The sequence below is a fragment of the Humulus lupulus genome, chromosome X, assembly GCF_963169125.1.
Source record: "Humulus lupulus chromosome X, drHumLupu1.1, whole genome shotgun sequence".
Taxonomy (NCBI): Eukaryota; Viridiplantae; Streptophyta; class Magnoliopsida; order Rosales; family Cannabaceae; genus Humulus; species Humulus lupulus.
In genome coordinates, this window is record NC_084802.1 from 200832294 (window position 1) to 200843614 (window position 11321).

The following is an 11321-nucleotide window of genomic DNA, read 5'->3' on the forward strand; positions in this document are numbered from 1 at the left end:
GATCATCCAAAATGTTCTCAGCACACAAAGAACGAGTGTGGGCTCGCTATACAAACAATAAGCAAAAAACTATTTATCAGATGTTCTCAACACATGAGATATGATAAATTTTGGACCTAGGTTTTGTGAAGAATAGTGACTTTTGTTTGTGTCACTGTTCTCTTTCTCTGAGAGAGATTTCTAGATATTTTTCTATCCCTAAAAAGTTACGTTCTGTAAAAACTGATATCCTATATTTAATATATCCAATACATTAAAATAAAATATTAGTTATTTTAAACAATTTGAAAATTGTTACACCCAGATTTCGAGACTTGAGATTGTGACCTCGAAAGATGGATTTGTCAGATGTGAGCTCGCGATAGCTAAAGTGCATGTTCGTCGTCCAGATGCCAAAACCTTGAAGATGTGGTAACCTCGAAGATAATGTAACCTCGGAGTTCTTTCTAAGCTCGAAAGACATAGCATCAGAGTATATCCATTGTCAGGTGTCTTCGAATCAAGTAGCCCAAACTTGGTATGGGTATGAGCTCGGAATGTAACAGCCTCGGTGGTATTTACCCGCTCCGAGCTGGTCTTGGGGAAAGCTGCATAGCTCATAATTTACCTAAAGACATGGACTGGCATGATGCTGATTGCTGACCTCGAACGGCTTAGTAGGTCATCTGATGAGACGCAGTCCATGCATCCAAAAGATATTTATTGTTGTAACTTCCCTACATTAAAAGGATATTAACTAGTTTGTTATATGCCCTCTGGTCTTCAGGGGACGTTTCCTTGTTTATAGGAGTTAAAGAATTTAATGTCATTATTCCCATTAATGAAGATGAGTATCTTCCTGAAATATGTGGGAGCGAACTCTGAGAACCCTCTATAAATAGAGAGGTCATGAACTTTTGTAAGGGAAAATTTTTTGATATCTTGAGAGAATTTCTGGAGAATTCATCCCTGAAGAATTTTCTGAAATATCCAAAGTCTTAATAACATTGACTCGTGGACTAGGCAGAGTTAACTGCTGAACCACGTAAAATTCTTGTTGTTATTCTGTGTTATTTATCTGCGCCATAGTTCTTGTTGTTTAACTGCTCTATGTTTTAAGTTGACGAAAAACGACGTCAACAGTTTGGTGCTTTCATTGATAGCCTTAAGAAATACAATCCCTGATTAGCTATGGCCGCGAATGATCAGAATATTCCTGAAGAAACCTATCTGCGGCGCCCTGGGAAGCAACCGATGACGAATCCTAAAACTGAAGAGAGAAGTGAGTCCTCCGATTCTCGAGGACCTCCAGCACCTCCGGCTCCAAGGGATGATGAGGACATGTACTATAATCCTGAGCGCTACGTCCCCATTGTGTAACTTGAAAACTGACAGTTAAGAAAATAGTTGGCTGAAGCCAAGAAGCGGAACGAAGAATTGGCTAGGTTAGCCGCGGATGCGCAGGCGGCTCAACCTCAACCTCCGCGGAACGTTCATGTTCCTCCCCGCAGGCCTCGTGGGCGACCTCGGAAAAACGCTGCCACAAGAGGAGCGGAGCAGCCTCCACCACTGGCAAAGCAACCTGCTCCCTCGAGAGCCCGAAGAAACACTCGGTCTAGGGCTCCAGCTAACTCGACTGCGGAGTTACCAGCAAAAACTGGGAATAATCGAGCCCTTGCAGAGGCTCGAACTCAGGTTCCTGGTAACACGCAGAATGTTACCAAGTCAGCACGGGCAAACTCGGGGCCATTCAGGCCCCGAAATGGTTGGCAGCCACCGTCACCCATACGGTTCCCACCGTCACCAATAAGATACCCCTCACCACCTCGGAGGAACGCACAACCAACTCGGGGTGAGGAGACAAGGCGGGCAGGACGGAAACAGGGGAATAAAGAGGCTACTAGAGAACAGAGAGGCGACCAGCCTGCGAGAAGCCAAATATCTCGATCTCGCACTGCAGAGATGAGGCAGCATGAAAGAAATCCATCTCGGAACAATCATGCGACAAGCCTCGCCAGTGATGACTCAGGGGACGCCAGATCAGTCAGCATGTATGATCAAGGACGAAGAAATACTAGAAACCATAAGAACCGCTCCGACCTGCGGGAGCACCTGAATCAGAATCGGGGTAGAGGTAATCCATCGAACCCGGACCTAAGAGATCGCCTAAATGGGTGCAAAGATCCCCTGCGAAGACGCGAGCCTGGAATTGTGATCAATGATAGCCAATTTCAGGCAAGACCCCCTACGGACCCGGTTCAAGAAAGAATTGATCAGCTGGAAAGGGCATTTAGGCTCTTGCAGAATGAGCGAGGTCGGAGTCGGGATGAGGATACTGATGAGGTGCTCGAACCATTCGCTCCCCATATTTCCAACACTCCGTTTTCTCAAGGGTTTCAGATTCCTCATGTCCCTCCTTTTGAAGGGAAATCAGACCCGTACAGTCATTTGAGTACATTTAACACCATAATGAGAGCAAGTAATGTAGGTTACGAGCTCAGATGCATGTTATTTCCAGCATCGCTTACAGGACCAGCAAAAAACTGGTTCAAAAAATATAAGAGACATTCAATCACTTCTTGGGATCAGCTATCAAAGGATTTCAAGAAGCAGTTTAGAGCCATGATCGGGGTAAGACTCGAAGCATCGACCCTGACCAACGTTCGGCAACAGCCGGGTGAAACGTTGAAGAGCTACCTAACAAGATTTAATCTGGAAGTCGCCCGAGCTCGGGATGTAGACGACAGCGGTCATCTAATGGTCGTCCAAGCTGGGGTAATGCCAGGAAGTCCCCTCTGGGATGATATGCAGAGAAAACATGTGAGGTCCTTAACCGAGTTTAATAAGCGAGCTCAGAGGTTTGTCAATGTAGAAGAGGCGAGGTCAACACTGAATATGACCTCTCAGCCCGTAACTACAACGATAAACGTAAACTCTGCCTCGGCCTCGGCAGACCCATCAGCCTTAAAACCTTCTGCAGAAAACCCTTCCAAAAGGAAGAAGAATGAAGGAAGTAACCCCGAGGCGGAAGGGGGAAAGAAGAAGAAAGGGGAAAGGTATTTCTCCGTGTACAGAGTGTACACCGAGCTCAACGAGTCTCGAGAGAATATATACCTGGCTAATGAAAACCAGGTCCCTTTTAGGCGTCCAGACCGCATGAGAAATCAGAAGTCCAAGAGGGACTCTAGCAAGTACTGTCGATTTCACAGAGATATTGGGCACACTACTGATGAATGCAGGCAGTTGAAGGACGAGATCAAAGGACTGATCTCGAGAGGATACTTCAGATAGTATGTCAGGAACCAGAATAATAATCAGGCTTCTACTAGCCAGAGGGCAGCTGCGCCACAACCTGCTCAAAACAATAATTCCCAAGCTAGAGAAGAGGATAGGCCCCCTCCGATTGATGGAGAAGATGTGATAACCATCTCGGGCGGGCCTCATCTCGCAGGGATGAGCAAGAATGCCCAAAAGCGATATGTGAACGAGCTAAAAACTGGGGACGGGTCCCCTTATGAACTCGAACCTAGAGCTCCAAAGTGCCAAAAGATTGAATCTCACCCGATAACCTTTACTGAGGACGATGCGTCCCATGTTCAGTTTCTCCACAATAACTCACTGGTCATTACTCTCTAGCTCGCAAATAAGAGAGTTCACCGAGTTCTCATTGATAATGGGAGCTTAGTGAACATTCTCTATAAGGCCACCTTAGAAAAGATAGGACTCGAGCTTGTGGAACGACCTTGTATAGTTTTTCAGGAGAGGGGATTGCCTGTATGGGGTCCATTGAACTCCCTGTAACCTTGGGAGACCATCCAGTCTCAGCAACCAAGATGATGGAGTTTGTAGTAGTGGACCTGCCATAGGCCTACAACGTGCTGCCCTACTAGGGTTGGGGGCAGTCTCATATGTAAGGCATTTGGCCATCAATTTCCCGACTTCTAGTGGCATTGGGACATTGAAGGGAGACCAGTTGGCCGGGAGGGAATGCAATAGCATTTACGTAAGAGGAAAGAAGCAGGTAAGCGCACAAACGCTCGTCATTGTTCAGAATAAATACGGGACAATCTTGGAGATTGATGAAGAAATCGACCCAAGAGTGGAGGAAAGAGCTGATCTTGAACCATTAGAAGAGCTCGAAGAAATCAGGCTCGAAGAATCAGACCCCCACGAAAACGGTAAAGGTCGGGAAAAACCTCCATGAAGAAACTAAATAACAATTAATTTGCTTTTTGAAGAAAAACTGGGATGTCTTCGCGTGGTCACATTCGGACATGGTAGGAATAAGTCCAAATATAGCGAGCCACGCGCTAAATATCGATAAAAGCTTCCCGCCGAAGCAACAAAAGCGAAGACAACTTGATGACGATAGGAAAAAGGCCCTAAAGGAGGAAGTCGACAGATTAAAGGCAAACTGATTCATAAGGGATGCTTTTTACCCCGATTGGGTAGCCAATCCGGTACTGGTCCCGAAGCCTAATGGAACGTGGCGAACCTGCATTGACTACGCGGACCTCAACAAGGCCTGTCCTAAGGATTGATTTCCTTTATCACGGATTGACCAGCTCGTGGACGCCACGGCAGGGCATGGACTAATGTCATTTATGGATGCCTATTCTGGATATAACCAGATTTCCATGCATGCCCCTGACCAGGAACATACGAGTTTCATAACAGATAAATGGTTATATTGTTATAACGTCATGCCATTCGGGCTCAAAAATGCTGGAGCCACTTACCAGCGGCTCGTGAACATGATGTTCCCCGAGCAAATAAGGAACAACATGGAAGTTTATGTTGACGATATGTTAGTCAAATCTCAACTTAACAATAACCATGTTGATGACCTCGAAGAATGTTTTGCCGTGCTCCGGAAATGTAACATGAAACTTAACCCTCAGAAGTGCTCTTTCGGAGTAACTTCAGGAAAATTCCTGGGTTTCATTGTAAATGCTCGAGGAATAGAGGCTAATCTGGATAAGATCCAGGCCCTGATCGATATGCCTTCACCTTGAAAACACAAAGATGTCTAGAGTTTGACAGGCAGGATGGCGGTACTAAGTAGGTTTATATCAAAATCTACAGACCGTTGTCTTCCGTTTTTCAACCTGTTGAGGGGAGGCAAGAAATTTGAATGGACAGAGGAATGCGAGTTGGCTTTTCAGGAACTCAAGAAACACTTCGCAGAACCCTCTATCTTGTCAAAGCCTATTACGGGAGAAGTTTTGTACTTATATCTTGCTACGACCGAGCACGCCATAAGTGCAGTACTCGTATGAGAGGAAGAAAAGGTGCAAAGGCCCATGTATTGCGTCAGTAAAAGGTTACTAGGGGCAGAATCAAGATATCCCTTGATGGAGAAGCTAGCTCTCAACTTAATTCACTCATCTCGAAAACTTCGACCTTACTTTCAAGCGCACCCCATCCATGTACTAACTGATCGACCACTAAGACAAGTCTTGTCTAAGCCGGAAGCTTCAGGTCGACTTCTTAAATGGGCCGTTGAACTCGGGCAATTCGAGATCACCTATCATCCAAGGACAACCATTAGGGGCAAGCCTTGGCAGACTTCATAGTGGAGTGTACTGGCATGACCAACGATGAAGTTACAACCCCGGCCCACGAGCTGTGGAAACTTTACGTCGATGGGTCATCTAATGAAAACGGGTCGGGGGCAGGAGTAATTTTGATCACTCATGTCCTGCAGGTAGAAGATTTCACTCTGCCTTGAGATTTGACTTCAGCGCGTCGAATAACGAGGCTGAGTACGAGGCTCTACTGGCGGGACTTCGTATAGCCAAGGATCTCAAAGCTAAAGCAATACATTGCTACAGCGACTCCCAGCTAGTGGTTAACCAGATCTTGGGAGAGTACTAGGCTCATGGTACAAGAATGGCAGCGTACTTAGGAAAGGAAAAATCAGCATTGGAACATTTCGAGTTCTATGCGATAGAGCAGGTCCCTCGAGGGCAGAACTCGAATGTGGACGCCTTAGCCAGGCTCGCTACCTCTATCGAAAATGACGAATTGAATGTTGTGCCAATTGAACATCTCTTGGCACCTAGTATTGATGAGCCAGAGTATGAGGACGTGTGTATGATCAACTCCGAGCCTACCTGGATGACTTCGATAGTTGAATATCTCGAGACCGACATCCTTCCGAAAGAACGGACCAAGGCTTGAAAGTTGATGTATCAAATCCCTCATTATACCATTATAGATGGAAGGCTGTATAGAAGAGGATATTCCATGCCACTACTCTGGTGTGTGACTCCTCCCGAAGCTAAAAAAATCTTAGAAGAAATTCACGAAGGGTTCTGTGGAGACCATACTGGGGGGCATAGCCTGTCCAAGAAAATCATACGCCAAGGATACTTCTGGCCTACCATCAAATCAGACTCGTTTGATTACGTAAAAAGGTGTGATAAGTGCCAACGATTCACCACAATTCCTCGAGCTCCACCATCCGAGCTAACTATGCTGACCTCCCCATGGCCATTTGCGATATGGGGAATCGACCTCATAGGCTCTCTTCCGACTGGCAAGGGCGGAGTAAAGTACGCGGTAGTCGCCGTAGACTACTTCACAAAATGGACGGAAGCTGAACCTTTGGCGACAATAACCTCCAAAAAATTCTTTGACTTTGTGGTGAAAAACATCATATGTCGATATGGGATGCTGAGGAAGATTGTGTCCAATAACGGAACCCAGTTCGACAACGATCTGTTTACCAACTTTTGCGAAAAAAATGGAATAATAAAGAGCTTCTCGTCAGTGGCCCATCCCCAGGTGAATGGCCAGGTCGAAGCTGTAAACAAGACTCTAAAAAGTTCGCTGAAGAAAAAGTTGGAAGAAGCTAAAGGAAGATGGCCCGAAGAATTGCCCCAAGTCCTATGGGGATATAGGACCATGGCCCGTACATCGACAGGACATACCCCGTTCTCTCTGGCGTACAGTTGCGAGGCTATGTTGCCAATCGAGGTCGAAATTCCCACAATTCGAGCCCTCGTTTATGATCAAACCTCAAACCACTCTCAGCTCGAAGAAACTCTTGACCTGATCAAAGAAAGAAGGAACGAAGCTCAATTAAAAAATGTTGCATACCAACAGCGAGCTACCTGGTACTTCAACAAAAGAGTTCGGGATCGAAAATTCGGCATGGGATATTTGGTGCTAAGGCCTGTATTCTTGGCAACACGGGATCCAGCAGCTGGCGTGCTCGGGCCAAATTGGGAAGGACCCTACCAGATAGAGTCAGTCATCCGACCCGGTGTTTACAAGTTGGCGAGATTGGATGGAAGTCTAGTACCGCGAGCATGGAATGGCGAACACCTACGACCTTACTATCAATAGTATATGAAGGATGTTGCCTATAACCATGCTTGTTTATCTATACTGAATTTCTATTTTTGGATTTTTTCAAATAAAGGTTGATTTCGTTTAATATGCTGTATTTTTTGCAATCTTTCTTAATTTAATAACCTATGTTCTCACTCATAGGATATTAAGGGGGCATTAGTGGCACATATACCACCAGCTTGAAAAAATAAAACAACATATACGAAATACATATAAGTGTTTGGACGTAACCAAATACGCGAGCTAAGATAGTCTGGATATAACCAAACTGTCAAAAGTACACAAGTATTTGGAAATAACCAAGTGCGCGAAATAAGATAATTTTGGATATAACCAAACTGGCAAATAGATAAAAATGTTTGGATGTAACCAAATATGCAAACTAGATTAAAATGTAAGTGTATGGATTACAAACCTAACACGACCTTAATAGGTTTGGAACAAACCAGCTAAAACTAATCGGCAGTAAGTTGGAGCATAACCCACTTCGTATAAGCCAAGATCGAGGCTGGAGTATCTTACAAAACAATAGTTTCGACCTCATAACCTCGGAGAGCTAACCGAGGACGAGAAAAAGTAACTAAAAAGTAAGGTATAACTAAACCATTTGCATTACATACCATACAAGTACTTTCGAGTGCATGGTAAAAGTAATATCCGACCTTGACAAATAACGAGATCGGAAGCGGATAATTCGAGCAAACTGTGCATGAATGCATTGAACCTCGAGCTTAAATCCAAACTATGTCTGTGTGATTAAACAGGCATATATGACACTTTAATATAAAATGTGCAAAATATTTCAACCCGAGAAATGTAAAGGATATATATTAAAATGAAGTCAAAAAGAAAGAAAAATTGTATCAGCCCAATGGGCATAAATTAAAAGAAAGAAATTACAAAAAATAAAGGGACGCATCCTCGAGATATCATCTAAAGAGAAGGAGCAACCCCTTCGCCTTCTCAGCATCCTCCTTGGCCTTCTCAGCATCTGCATCCTCCTCGGCTCCCTCCGCGTCATCTCGAGCAGCCTCCTCCTCATTAAGTCGAGCCTGCCATTTGGCCATGAGCTTTGCTTCAAGATGGCCCAAGATTCTGGTATCGAGGTCGACATTGTTGGCCCAGATTCTGTACATGGCCAGGTCGACCGCCCGATCCTTTTTCTCCTTAAACTCTTCAAGAAGACAAGCCTTTTCACTCTCAATGATCTCAAAAGTGAGGGCCTTCTCTTCTTCAAGCTTGGTATTGACCTCCTTGACCCGAGCAATCTCCCTCTCAAGCTCTGCGAGCTTGGCATCCTGCTTTTCAAGCTCGGATATCTTCACCTTAAGCTCCTCGGCTCCTGCCTCTACCTTTGCTTTTGTGGACTTAAGCTCATCACTCAATTTAAGCTGAAGATCCTTTGCTCCTGAGCAAGAGTCATGCTCGAGTGGACTTCGTTGTTCAGCCTATAATTAAGCTGAGCATCGACAGCAAGAGCCTGACATACAAAAAACACACAAAATTAGTATATGGACTAAGTGTAAATGCAACTAACTGGCGGGAGAAGAAAGATTACCGCAGCGTGGAGCTCAACACTCTTCTCGTACAGAGTGTTGCAGTCTTTGGCATTGTTCAGAAACTGCCAGTGAGGAGCGTAAAACTCCCAAAGCTTTGGTCCACCCGAGACAGGATGTTCGAGCCTAGTGTTGCCCAGTGGGATCCAGCAGCATTGTCGATCACATACTCATCAACATGAGTAGAGATCGAGAGCAGTGGTGTCTTCGAGGACGAGGGTTTCTTCGGAGGCAGGCCAGCTGGGGGATTGACTTGGGATGCAGAAGGAGCCGGGGGTAGGGTCGATGAGGAAGTCCCGACCTGGGCAGATGGACTTAGAGCCGAGCTCGGAGCAATCGGATCCGGGGGAGGTGGTGTTTTCTCGGTCCTCTTAAGGACCTTGGTGGGCCGGTCGGTCTTTCGCGACCTCCTGGGACGCTTACTCCTCTTGGCTCCGCCACTCTCAAGGATGTTGTCGAGATCGGAATCCATCTCGCCTGCACAGTTAAACCACGATATGAGTTATCGAAAAATAAAGTAACTCAGCATAATGCAAACATACATGGGATAAAAAGACAAGTGGAGAGAAACCTAACTGGAACTCTCCCCCGAGCTTGTGCTCGGCGACCACGAAATTCCCCCATCTTCAGATGAGGCGGGGGGAGTACCTTCCGTATAGGTGGACGTCGACCTGGAAAGGTCCCTATAGTCGTTGGTCCCATATTGGATGGCTATTCCGTTCCATACCTCGTTCAGGCTATACATGGTGTCGTATTTCCCGAGCCAGCTATCAAACCTATGAACTCGTTCATCTACCCAAGACCATACATAAAAATGGTTCCTATTGGGTTTATGCTTTAGTAGGGAAGGGGACCATATATTTGAGCTAAGGATGACTGTACCTTGCTCATCCGAGCCTGAGCTTGAGGCCTCGTCGTTGGCCTCGTTCCCCGATTGTGGACTCCTATGACGAACTGGAGGTGGAGGCCTCACTTCTCTCCTTGGGGGGAGGTTGCCCGTTGGCAGAGGCACGAGCTCCCATCGATCGTATTTTTTATTGGACCAGTCTGATGTAGACTGGCCCTCTCCTAAGAGCCCATAAGCCCAGAGCTTGTCTTCATGCAGGAGATAGGAAAGGGATCTCCTGCCGTAAGGAAGTTGGAGCAGAGTCTCTTTGTGCTCCTTCATCTCATCAGTGGGAGTAGGGCGATGATAGTTGGCTGGAAAGTTAAGCACATTTTAGCTAAGCACGAGCCTAAAGAAAAGTTCGAACACAAAAGAAGGAGGTTGAAATACTTACGAATCCATCTGAATGAATAAAATCAAGACGGGGCTAGGCCATCTATCCAGAAGGCCTTCTTGAAGTCAGGAGGATGATTGGGAAGATCTTCAAACATCTTCTTCTCCTTTGGATAGCTTGAAAGATAGTAGAAGCCGTCCCCTCCTCAAGCTCGAGAGGGATTGCTTTTCAAACAAAAGAGATACAAGATCTCCTTTGGCGATGGTCCTTCCCACTTTAGCTCGTGGTACAGCGACCTCAGGGCAGATAGAACCCTGTAAGAATTGGTGTTGAGCTGGAAGGGGGCCAACCCAACAAAGTCTGTGAAGTCCTTGAAAAAAGACTTCAAGGGCAGTACCGCCCCTGCCTTCATGTGCTCCTGGCTCCAAGCTGTGTATCTCAGCTTGCTATCAGGATTTCCATCTCCTGGAGCGCGGCAGCTTCGCTCATGGGAGGCCGGGGCTCGACACCTTAGCAAGCCTGATAATCCCATACCGTGAAGGGCCAAGATATCACTTATCTGGCCTAATGACGTAATCGCGCTCCAATAATGCTCGGCCTCAAAAAATTCCCTCCTCGCCTGTGAGGTAGAGGGTTCCCCCATCAATGAAAACTAAAAATCACCTGGTTTGAAGGCGGCTGTCACTTTAAGCGAAGGGTCGAGTGGAATCGGTCTAGGCTCGGTATCCGGATCTGGATGAAGGGCGACCCTTAGTCTTTTCCTTTTCCCTTCTTCGACCTCGTCTATCTGACGTCGGAAGTGATCTCGAGTATCCTCTTGCTCACGCCTCAGTTCGTGTTCCCGAAGTAAACGTTGATTCCGAGTGAAAGGAGATTCCGGGCTCGGAGTTACTGGCGAATAGGGGATTGCGAACTTTGACCCCCGCCACTTTCCCAAATTCTGCGGCATCTAACAAGAAAGTAAAAGGGTGAAGGCCAAGCAAGCAAGAAGTACAGAGATAAATAGTACCTAAGCTCGAATGATCGAGGCTACAAGGTAAGGTCGATCCAAAGGAGAACGAGCGTGTGTTCCATTGAAGGGAAGGAAAGTGGATATGTCATGGGAAATCCCGAAATATTAGGGAAGAAAGGTGGCGATTATTAAAGAGGTGATATTTTTGGGAATCGTGGATTCCTTGAAGACAAACCCTAATTTTGTACCCGATAT